This window comes from Lissotriton vulgaris, chromosome 3_1 (genome assembly GCF_964263255.1).
Source record: "Lissotriton vulgaris chromosome 3_1, aLisVul1.2, whole genome shotgun sequence".
Taxonomy (NCBI): Eukaryota; Metazoa; Chordata; class Amphibia; order Caudata; family Salamandridae; genus Lissotriton; species Lissotriton vulgaris.
Genome location: NC_141689.1, coordinates 504,212,276 through 504,224,464, shown reverse-complemented (window position 1 = coordinate 504,224,464; position 12,189 = coordinate 504,212,276).

The window sequence follows — 12,189 nt, the reverse complement described above, 5'->3', positions numbered from 1 at the left end:
AATGCTGATCGACCGATTTGGAGGACCCCCGGCCCAAAAGATTGTAATCTATGCAGAGCATCAGTACTGGACTTTATACATTTGATAGGTATCTGACCGGTGTTAGGGTGTTGCCACCGGGATTTGCTCAGGAGGAAGTTTAATGAAAAAGGTATCCATACCTGCAGATCGGCAATATTAAAAACTCTGGACTCAAAGGACCCATTAATCTGTCAAATAATTAAATGTTTAACCAACTTTGAGGAGTTAACGAAAGAATAATATAGGCTGAAACTATAATGTAGCAATGCTTGCGGTTTTTGCTTCATAAAAAAAGCCTATCCTGTAAATTGAACTCAAATTTTAAATGATGTATTAATTGTTTATATTTGTTTTTTATAATAGCATGTAAAGGTAATATATTTTATGCTTTGAAATATTGTAATGGTTTTAATTAACTACACAATAATGAATTTCATTTGATTACTAAAGCAGTTGATCTCAGACCGATATGTAATGAAAGCCAATGGTCAAATGTACTTATATTAAGAATGATATTTTGGGCACGGATCCAAGATGGACGCGTGAGCACAGGGCTCCTGAGACCCTCTTTGCCTCCCGCATCTATCCTACCACAAATCCTGATTTGATCGATGGGTACTTGTTGACTATGCCCTGCTGATTCTGTGGATCTTTTCGGAACCGAAATCGGACGCCGTGATCCGGACTTGCTGCGTCCTGAAGTTTGTGGCCTACATCGTAGACCGTCTCCGGCCTCGATTCACCGAGGTGCCCAGGTGGCAAGTCAACAACAACGACCCGTTGGGCACGCCCACTGCCCCTGGGGTACTTTCGGTTTAGTTTTGGGCCATTGTCGCAACGCTCTACGGCTGCCCCATTTATCTTCTTGTCCCCGCTACGGATCCTGCATCTGCTCTGGTTCCTCGCCTTCCTGCCCTTGAGGTTCATCGAGAGCTCGATCATTTTTACTAGATTGCAACGACTCCGTGGGAGTTCGAAGCCCACCATGGCGGGCAAGTTAGATGCCGAGAAACGAAACACCAAGGGCACGCATCGTGGGGGCCTCATCCAAACCCAGACTATAGAGCGCTACACTCGCCCGAAGGGGTCCCCAGGTGGAGCGAGTAAGGCTCTTGAAGGGACCGTGGATGGTACCCCTCCGTCGGAGGACCCGACACTGAAAGACATCATGGGCGCCATTACCAGTGTTCGGACTGACATGGGCCATCAGTACGAGACTCTTGCTGCCAAGATCGATACGGTGGCGATTGAGGTTAATCTTATCAGGGCTGACCTGGGTAAGACAAATGAACGGGTCAAATCTCTGGATATTAAAACTGCGAGTTTGATTACTGATGTCTCGGACCTTCAGGCTGAGGTCCGCACGCTCCGTACTACCAACGACCAGTTTGCACGCCGGCTGGAGGACTTTGAGGGCCGGGCTAGGCGCAACAACGTGCGCATTGTGGGGGTTCCGGAGACCCCGCCAGACGTCTCCACGGTCCTTCTGGTGGAAGATCTGGTCCTTAAACATCTTGCGCCTAAGGGCCTCAGTAACTTCTTCACAGTGGAACGGGCCCACAGAGTGCCCGGCGGGAAGCCGAAGCTGGGAGCTCCACCGAGGCCCATCATTGCCAGGATTTTAATTTCCGTGACCGAGATGCTATCCTGCAAGCTTCGAGGACTATGGGTCCTACCAAATTTGACAATGCCTCGGTCAGTTTTTACCCAGACTTTACCCAGGCGGTTCAGAAACAGAGTGTGGGCTTTACCGGAGTGAAGAGACGACTCAGGGACATTGGTCTAAAATACGCCATGCTTTTTCCTGCCCGGCTGAGGATCGAGTATGAGGAGCGGGCCTTTTTCTTCGACCGCCCCGAAGTGGCTAGTGACTGGTTGGACACTTTGCCATCACATCGTATGGGCGGCGAGAGCCCGGGAGGTGCCGAGGGCGGCCCAGCCGAACAGGAGGAGTGAGTCTGCAGCGGTGAACTGATTACTTGGACTTTCAGCAGTGGTTTTTTAATAGACTTGCTATTGCTGTGGGTACCCGGGGGCGGGGGGATTCGGGTTTCCTCTTCCTCCTCTGGGGGCTTTCTCTCTCTTTTCGTAGGTTAGTTTCATGGGGCGACAGGCACACTGCAAGTTGGGGTGGCTTTCTGGTCTAATGCAGGGGTGCAGGGTGGGGGGGTGTTTTTCGGGGTTCCTGGGGGGTGGTGGGGGCTTCTTTTCTCTATGTTTTGATCGAGGCTGCTCTATTTCCTGTTGTCGATTCTGTGTGCTTCTTCCCAGGCGTTGGGGGCTGGGTGTTCACTGCCGGGATGGGGTGGGGGGGGGAGCTTAGGATATTGAGTTGGAACGTTAACGGTCTTGGAGTTAGAATAAAGCCTTGTCTTGCAATATTTGAAACGTTATTCCCCAGATGTGATTTTGCTTCAGGAGACACACTTGGTGGGCAATGCATGCCGTGCACTAAACAGACGTGGGTACCGTATGGTAGCGCACTCGGGGTTCACTTCCGGTTCGAGAGGGGTGGGGGTCATGGTGCGTACTTCCCTCCCATTAGAGATAGATGATGTTGTGCTAGATGACAGGGGCCGCTATGCGGCCATTACGGGGCGATGGGAGGGGAAGACTGTCTCCTTTTTGTCTGTGTATGTCCCCCCTGGCCTACAGTCTACCACGTTTGCTGATCTGGGTGATGTGATCCTGGGGCTCCCTGGCGATATGTTGGTGGTGGGCGGTGACTTTACTCTGTGGTCAGTGGTGACGTGGATCGCAGTCTCCCCAGGGCTTTGCCTGCAGCGCAGCTCTGGCTAGGGAAGCTGCTGGATATGTTGGGACTGGCTGACTGCTGGAGGCAGCTACACCCGGGTCAGCTCCAGTACACCTTCTACTCGGGTGCACACAAGAGCTTCTCGAGATTAGATTATATTCTTATACCAGCAGCACAGATGGTCTCGGTGCGGGAGATTCGGCATTTGGCCAGGGGGATTTCTCATCACTCTCCGCTTTGGCTCACGATTGATGTGCAATTGGGTGCCGAGGGCCGAGTCGCTCCGATTAACCCCTGGCACCTCCGTAATCCTACAATTAGGTCAGACATAGTGAAATGTATGGATTACTATTTCGCTGAGAATGATGGATCGGTTTCCTCCCCGGTCATATTGTGGGAGGCCTATAAGCCGGTGATTCGTGGTCAGGCCCTGTCCCTCATTGCCAGCGAAAGGAGGCGTTGAAATGCCGCGGTGGTGGAACTAGAAAATGAGATCACTGACTTGGAGGGACAGGTTGGGATTGGGGACACTCCGGAGGTGTTGCATTCCCTAGCCCTGAAACAATTTGACTATAAGACCCTGGTCACTGATGCCGCTAGGGCGATGCACCGTGAGCAACAGGGGCACCTGTATGATGTGGGTGATAAGGCGGGAAAGTTGATTGCATGGCTGGATAAAAGGGATAGACTGAACAGAGTGGTGCCTGTTGTTGAGAGTGTGGATGGTGTTGGAGTTGTGGACCCGTCTGACATAGTCCGAACATTTGCCCGTCATTTCCAGGCGGTTTATGCGCCGGTCTCGGATTTGCCGGAAGAAGATTTGCATCTTTTGCTCCGAGATATCGCTCTGCCTGGCCTGTCGGACTCTGATATTGAGCTTATGGAGGCGGATTTTTCCACCGATGAAGTAGCGCTCGCTATCCGCTCACTTCGGTCCGGGAAGGCCTCGGGCCCCAACGGTATACCGGTGGAATTGTATAAACTCTGCCCGGACAAAATGGCGCCATATCTCCGTAAGATGTTTTTGTCATCGCGAGATTTCGGCTCTCTTCCACGTGATCAGAGACTGGCGTCCATTGTTGTCATTCATAAAGACGGCAAGCCCCGTGATCAGTGCGCATCATATCGGCCGATCTCACTTTTAAACGTCGAGCCCAAGATTCTTGCTAAGCTTCTGGCGAATCGATTGGTTACGGTGATATCAGACTTGATCCACCCGGACCAATCTGGTTTTATACCCCACCGAAACACCGCGCTCAACCTACGTCGCCTCCATGGCGTCTTGGCGAGGGCTGAGTCTCTTCGGGAACCGGCCATTTTGGTTTCCCTTGATGCTTCGATGACCGTCGACACGGTTGAATGGCCGTATTTGTGGGCTGTTCTCGCCAAGTTCGGATTCCGCCCCAAATTTATTGGATGGGTTTGGCTCTTGTATGAGCATCCGCTGGCACAGGTGGTGGTTAACGGCAGGGCTTCCGAGCCCTTTACCCTTGGACGGGGAACGTGACAGGGATGCCCCTTGTCGCCGCTCCTCTTTGCGCTTGCCCTTGAGCCCCTGGCTGCATGGCTGCGGTGGGAACCATTGCTTAAGGGCATCCGCTGGTCGGCTGATTTCGAGGACCGTATATCACTCTACGCAGATGATATATTGCTATACCTTACCTCCCCTCGTAAATCGTTGGGCGTTTTGTTCGACGTGCTGCATTCCTTCGGGAGGAATTCAGGTCTGGTTATTAACTGGGCTAAGTCTTGTATCTATCCACTCATGGATGATGAGCTCCTTCTTCCTCGCCATTGTCCGATACCGGTCTCTAGGGACGGTTTCAAATACTTGGGGATCTACATTTTGTTGTACCCCAGGACCCGCTATGAGTGGAATTTGCTGCCTCCGTTTTCCCGGCTTCGTTCGGATGTTGTGGCATGGTGTCGCCTGCCACTATCCCCTTTGGGAATGGCCGCCCTGTTCAAAATGATGTCTCTTCCCCGCTTTTTATATGCCATTCAAAATGCACTTGATTTGGTACCTGCTAGCTACTTCCGAGAGATCGAGGGCTTGCAGAGGCGGTTGGTATGGGGTGGACGACCACGCATTGCACTGGCAAAATTGGCTTTGCCCTGGTATGATGGAGGTATCGCGCTGCCCGACATCAGGCGCTACTATTGGGCTTCCCAGTTGAGTGCTGTGAACCATGCATGTATGGCCCTGTCCCCAATCCCGCGTTTGAGATGGATAGATGGCAACTCCCTGGGGGAGACTACAATCGGGCACTCTATTCCAGGGCAGACCGCAAACATCTCACGGGCTCTACGGCAGTGGCTGTGCGAGTTTGGGGAAGCGCGACCGCCGCCACGGGCTGGACGGATAGAGTGACGAAATCTACTCCATTATATGCCTCGGAAGCGCTAGGTGGTCTGTGGAAATCAAAGGGTTTCAACAGCTGGGACCTCATTGGTATCAGCAGGGTGGGTGACCTCTGGGCCAAGGGTGCAGTCAAGACCTTCGAGGCACTACAGCGTGAATATAAATTGAGTGACAGGGAGTATTTCCGGTACCTCCAGGTCCGTCATGCGATTCACTCGGTTTTTCCGGCTGACGCTTCTGTTCCTGAGGCCTCCCCTCTTGAGGATAGGGTGCTTGATGGGTACGTCCCCGATAGCACTATATCTCTCATCTACAAGAAATTGATTAACGACCGCACGGATCTCCTTTTGCAATTGCGGACTGTTTGGACCGGTGACAGATTAGAACTGGATGACGAAGATTGGCAGGCGACGATTTCCTCTCCTAAGGAGGTTGCGATTCCGGCGCGTCTTAGACTGGTGCAACTTAAAATATTGCATCGGGTGTATGTCACGGGCCCACGATTGATACATATGGGTTTTTCTGTGGATGGGTTGTGTAGGCGCGGATGTGGTATGCTAGCTACCTTTTTGCATATCCTCTGGGAATGCCCAGAGGTGGCGGCATTTTGGCGTCGAGTGCATGTGGTTATGGGTGAAGTTACGGGAGTAGTGTTGTTGCCTGAGGCCAGGTGTTGTCTGTTGAATGTTTGAGAACCGAATGACTGTACTGTTGCTCAGACTCAATGGGTCACATTGGGTAATATGGTTGCTAAGCGTGACATAGCCCAGCTATGGGGTTCCCCAAGGCCACCGACGCTCCTGCGCTGGAAGGAAAATATGGACTGGTCCATGTTCAGGGAGAAAGTCGTGTATGTTTCCCGCGGCAGGCCCAAGAAATGGGGTAGGATATGGGCACAATGGAATGCATACCGTGGTGAGATTTGTACTCCTCCGTTCACCGACCTTCCGGATCCACTCCTTCTTCCTTGATTGTGAGTTCCCTGTACTCAGTTCTAGTTGATTGCATTGTATTGGTCGCTACCAGGTTTCCCCCCTGCACTCCCCAACATTTCTCCTCATTCTTATTGACACGCGTTTTCTCACCCGTCACCTACTGCCATAGGGAACTGCCAGTTTATACATAGCCATGCCTCGCTTTTTCTTTTCTGTGTTTTTGTTTGTGGTTTTATTTAAATAAAATATAAAATGTGAAACCTTTCGCTGATCCTGGCTATACCACAGGCTTGACTGTACTCATGAAGTATCGCTGCCGTACCCCCGGGTTGTCGGCTGATGAGCTGTGTAACTTGATGTTGATGTTATTGTGTTCGACTGACCAGCCTCCGTGGTTGTGGGTCTGTAACTGTCCTTCTTTTACACAATAAAGGTTTTAAATTTTTTTTAAAAAAGAATGATATTTTGACCATTGGCCTCATTTGGTATAATTGTCTCCATCTTGTGTAACAGATTTCATTTTCTGTGCTCGCACGTACCTACAAAGTGGTAAGGGCATGTTTTCGCTCTTCACTTGTTTTCTGCTCTTCATCGATCAGAGTGAACTGGAACATGTTGTGTGGGATGCGTGCTTGGTACCTTTCAGGGAATACGCGGATTGTACAGCTCTGTCTCAGAGTCAAAATTCAGGAGCCTGGCCAGCTTCTGTCTTGACCTTGACACAGACCAGTATGGTCAGCTAGTTTTTTTTCCTATAGAAGAAGGGTGGCGAGGTTTCTAGAACCTTCGCCTCATGTTGAGTAAAGGTATTAAAGCTGGAAGTCTTCTGGGAATGTGTAGGGGTTCAATCACAGAGTAGACGTACTGCTGTGAAACAACCGGAACTTGGGTCCCGATCGAACTCCTTCCAGGGCTCTTGGGGTGTTGAGGGGGTCCTCCAACTTGAGTTGGCAAGGATGTTGCATGATCGATTGGTGAGGTGTTTCTTACTTTGTGTACATAATTACTAAGTTTCTTTGCTCTTTGCTACATGTATATATTCATTTTTTTCTGGGTTTGAACTTGAGTTACTTGATATTTAGGAGTCTGCATTAACTGATATATTTTGCCTTTCTTTCTAAAATATTGAATTAATAAATATGTGTGTTTCACTTTAAATGCACCTGAATTTGTTTTTTTGCCTCACCTTAAGAAAGTGCTGGGTCTTGTTTTATTGCCTTTTCTTTTGGGAGTGCTGTTTAACTTGTGTTGTTTAAAGGTGCAGTAGTGCATTTGCCTCCTCTTGGGAGTGCAGGGTCCAGGTGTGTCCTATTGTGTCAAATTACAAGCACTACAACGTTCTCCTCACAGGCAGCCTCAGCTGCAGGTCCAAATCCTCTAGAGGTGCTGACAGCCTGGTAGTCAAAGGAAAAAGCCACAGCACTTGCACGCTGCGCTTTTAAACCCCTGCCTCGGCGCATCTGGATGATGTTACCACCTCGCGTGACCATGGCCACTGATGACCCCCTCTTTTGCTCCTGCCCATGGAGTGACTAATGGTGAATCTCTGCTAAGTGCAGGGTATGCCAGCCTATTTGTTGGCTTCACAGGCAGCATATATTAATTATCCATAGCACCCACCACCAGACTGCAAAAATGCAAAAATGTGCGTCCATTCCTAATTTTTATGCCCCGGTCATCGTTAGCCTATTTTCTATATATATATTATGCATTGCATTATGCACTCATGACAACTAATGCAGGAACAGAGTACATGACATATTTGAATATAGTCGATATAACGACAGCAAGACATATATATATATGTATATATTACCTACTGGCGGTCGCCAGTAGGTAGTTATAGTTAGGATTTTTTTCAATGTTAAATCTCAAAATTCTATTTGGAATAACTTTGGCGCCGGTTGACGAATCAGCATGAAAATTTCCTCAAAATGGCCTCTTTGAGCTCCGGTCCTTCCCTGAAAGTTTGGGGGGGATGCGTCAAGCGGGGGCCGAGATAAAAGGGGGGTCCCAAAATGCGTGTTCTCCATATTAATTTCCATAGGGTGGTCGACCTCACTTTTAGCCCGAACGGCTGAATGGATTCCCACCAATCTTGGCAAAATTGTAGGGACTGGTAGCCCGATGTGCCTTTGCTATGTCTCAAGATATGTGCTCCAGTGGATTTTGAGTAATTTAGGTTAAAAAAAATATATATATCTATAAGCGCGCCCCGGTACGCGCACCGGGGAGCGCAGCGGGCGCGACACGCGAGGTGCGCACGGAAATCTGATTGGCTGTCGGGTGTCTGTAAACATTCTAAACAGTCCGGAGCGGCTGCCATCTTGTGTCTCGGTAGGATCGAGACACAAGAGGTGGCAAAAACAAAGGGGGAATTGACCATAAGGGGGCAGGGTAGACCGCCCCTGACCCCTAGGTTTGATGTGGGGGCTATAAAAGGGCCCTGCGGTGCAAAAGATTATTATTATTTTTTTTTATTTGCGCGGGGGGAGCGCCCGGTACGCGCACCGGTGAGCGCACCGGGGAGCGCACCGGGGAGCGCACCGGGGAGAAAAGAGAATGGCAGAGTTTAAAAATTTAAGTCATTTTATATAAATGGGAGGTAGTTCTGAAAAGAACTGTTTTTTTATTCTTTTTGTTGTTTTATATTTTTTGGGGGGGTTTTTAAACATTTTTTTCTTTTTTTGGTTTTTCAGGACATTTTTTATTCTTTTTTGTATTTTTTAACGGGAGAAACAAAAAACAGGCATTTTAAAAGGGCTCAACAGGAGAAAAAAAAAGTGCAACAAATTAATATTTCCTTTGCACTTGTGGTTTTCCCTAGCACGATTAATCAGTGTGATGCATTGCTCACCATAGCAAATTGTTTGACCACAAAATTTACAAACCATTTTAAAATTTGAAAAGTTGGTTTGTATGATGGAGCATGTCTCCCTAACTTCCGGTCCTGATGGGGTGGAAACAGTAGTTTGGGAGGTGCTGGCAGAAGATTGGATAGGGTTTTTAGCCAGTTCCCTGACCTCTGCCCTAGAATAGTTATTGGGATGCTTTCTAAGCATATGCCTAATCATTGTGTGGTTGCCGAAGGAGTATTTCTTGTTGGGATTCCCCCTTGACAGCTCCTGATGACAGATTAAGCAGGTTGCTTTAGGTGCATTTACTTTTTTTTTGTCACTCGGGATAGAAAAAAATTGCCATATGATGTGCTCTTTTGGCTTGTAGGTTATGTTGTCCTCTCGGACGAATCTACTCTCCTCTTCGTCCTCATCCTCCTCCTGTTCTTGATCTCCACCACTGTGAAGTTGTGGAGGTCCTTGTGGTGGTGGTGGTGGTCCAGAAGATCCAGCAGCTGCAGCTAATGTAGCCATTTTCGACAGATATAAGTACAGGTCTTCCTCTCTCCAAGCAAAAAGGTAGAATAAGGAAAAAAGGTGTGGGCTTTCATCATTTGGAAAAAAAACATATCCTGAACCAATGAAAAGTGTTAATTTTAGGTCACATGACTAGGGTTTCATCATTATGAAACCAAAACTGTTATGAACCAATGAAATGTGTTATTTTGAGGTCAAATGACCCGACGCGCTTACGCTACGCGCCCCAGGGCGCGTCCCGGGCGCGCCCGGGTACGCGTCACGTAAGCGCGTCGGAAGATTACATTGCGCGATCGTATTCGCTCGTGCTTCCGGGTGCGCTTACGCCATGCGTATCACGTGGACGGGGCTACGCGATACGTCACGATCATGTTTTCGTTCGCGAAAATGGCGCTTACGGGACGCTCCCCGGGGCGCGCTCCGGGGTACTTCATAATAGTACGCTTTCCGTTGCGCTCCCCGGGGCGTCCCCCGGGAGCGTTCCGATGCAAAAAAAAAATATACAAAAAAAAATTGCAAAATTGAAGGGACTGGTAGCCCGATGTGCCTTTGCTATGTCTCAAGATATATGTTCAAGTGGTTTTTAAGAAAATTTACTTTAAAAAAATATATATTGGGCCACATTGGGCTATATATATGTTAGAGCCCAAATGTAGCCCAAATGTAGCCCAATGTAGCCCAATGTAGACCAATGTACTTATCAAGTGAGACTTATAGTTAGGAATTAGCATTTAAAAAATCTATTAAATTCACTGTAAAAACCATAGGTTTCACACCAGTTATAGTTAGGAATTAGCATTAAAAAAAACTTTGAAATTCACTGAAAAAACCATAGGTTTCACACCAGTTATAGTTAGGAATTAGCATTTAAAAAACCTATTAAATTCACTGAAAAAACCATAAGTTTCACACCAGTTATAGTTACCTGGAAATTTTACTGACATAAAACCATTGAAATTCCCACATTATAGTTAGTTGGACTCACTATAACTTGCGCGTGCAATGCACTGCTGATGACGTCACATATTACATCACTCATGACATGGTCAGTGACATCACTCCCCAGTGGGCGTGGCCATGACTATGGCCCGCTGGTATTTGGAATTCAAACATAATTCATCCCAGTGGATCGCCGTGTGTTACCTACATTCATGACTGGCATCCGCCGTTAATCACGACCCACTTGGGATTATGAACATTGCAAATTGAAGGTAACACACGGCGATCCACTGGGATGAATTATGTTTGAACTCCAAATACCAGCGGGCCATAGTCATGGCCACGCCCACTGGGGGCGGGAGTAACACTTTTAAAACTGCCGTGATCCCCTCTCTGCAGCATTTGCCCACAGCCCCTGAGGAAGTGATTCCAAATCATGAAACGCGTTAGGCAGGACAATTTCCAGTGAGGCACTGCGTGATGCTCGAACATTGATTTCCTTCTATCACAAATAAAGGCGTACTTTGAATTCACCTGTGTTGGGTACCTTACAGCAGGCAACAAGTGTTGGATATATATATATATATATATATATATATATATATATACATATATATATTCACTGAAAAAACCATAGGTTATAGACCATATATAGTTAGGAATTTGCATTTACAAAACCTTGAAAATTCACTGAAAAAACCATAGGTTAGAGACCATATATAGTTAGCTGGACATTTTATTGACATAAAACCCAATGAAATTCCATATATAGTTAGTTGCACTAACTATATATCGCGCACCCGCAATCCACTGCTGATGATGTCACATATTACATCATTCATGACATGGTCAGTGACATCACTGATGACATCACTGATGACATCATCCAGTGACTGTGTGTTTCTGTAAAGTTTAAATATGTTTTACATATTGAAGAATGAGTGGATGTATAAGTGTCTGGATGAAGGATTTAGTAGGTGAGTGACTGACTGAGAGAGTGAATGAATGTGTCTTACTGAATGCATGGGTTAGTGACTAAACTGTCTGAAAGTGTGCATCAATATGTCTGTTGTTGTGCAAGCTGCTGCATGTGTTGATCAGTAGCTATATGAGTGGCTATATAGCTTATTGATTGGTTGCCCAAGTATTTGTATGGAAGACTGAGTGTGTGTGTGGCTGGCTGGAAGGTGAGTGACTCTGTGCAGATCAATGTGTACTTGTATCAGTAATTGTATAAGAGAGTAAGTATGTGTTAGTATATGTTTGAAAAAGTAAGGTGTTCTGTGTTTAACTGTATAGATGAGGAAATCGAAGTGTGATTGATTCTTTACAGGACTGACTAGGTGTGTGAGTAACTCCATGGATGAGTGGCAGTGTGTGAGTGTCTGCATAGGTGTATGAGTGCATATGACAGTGTTGTAATAATGAGTGACTGTATGTACGAGTGATTGTATGGGTGAATGAGTGAATGTGTGCGTAGACGTAGGAATCAGTGAGTGCGTATGTAGTAACTGGTATTGGTGTGTCATGATGTCATCAGTGATGTCATTTGAGATGTCATCAGTGATGTCATCAGTGATGTCACTGACCATGTCATGAATGATGTAATATGTGACATCATCAGCAGTGGATTGCGGGTGCGCGATATATAGTTAGTGCAACTAACTATATATGGAATTTCATTGGGTTTTATGTCAATAAAATGTCCAGCTAACTATATATGGTCTCTAACCTATGGTTTTTTCAGTGAATTTTCAAGGTTTTGTAAATGCAAATTCCTAACTATATATGGTCTATAACCTA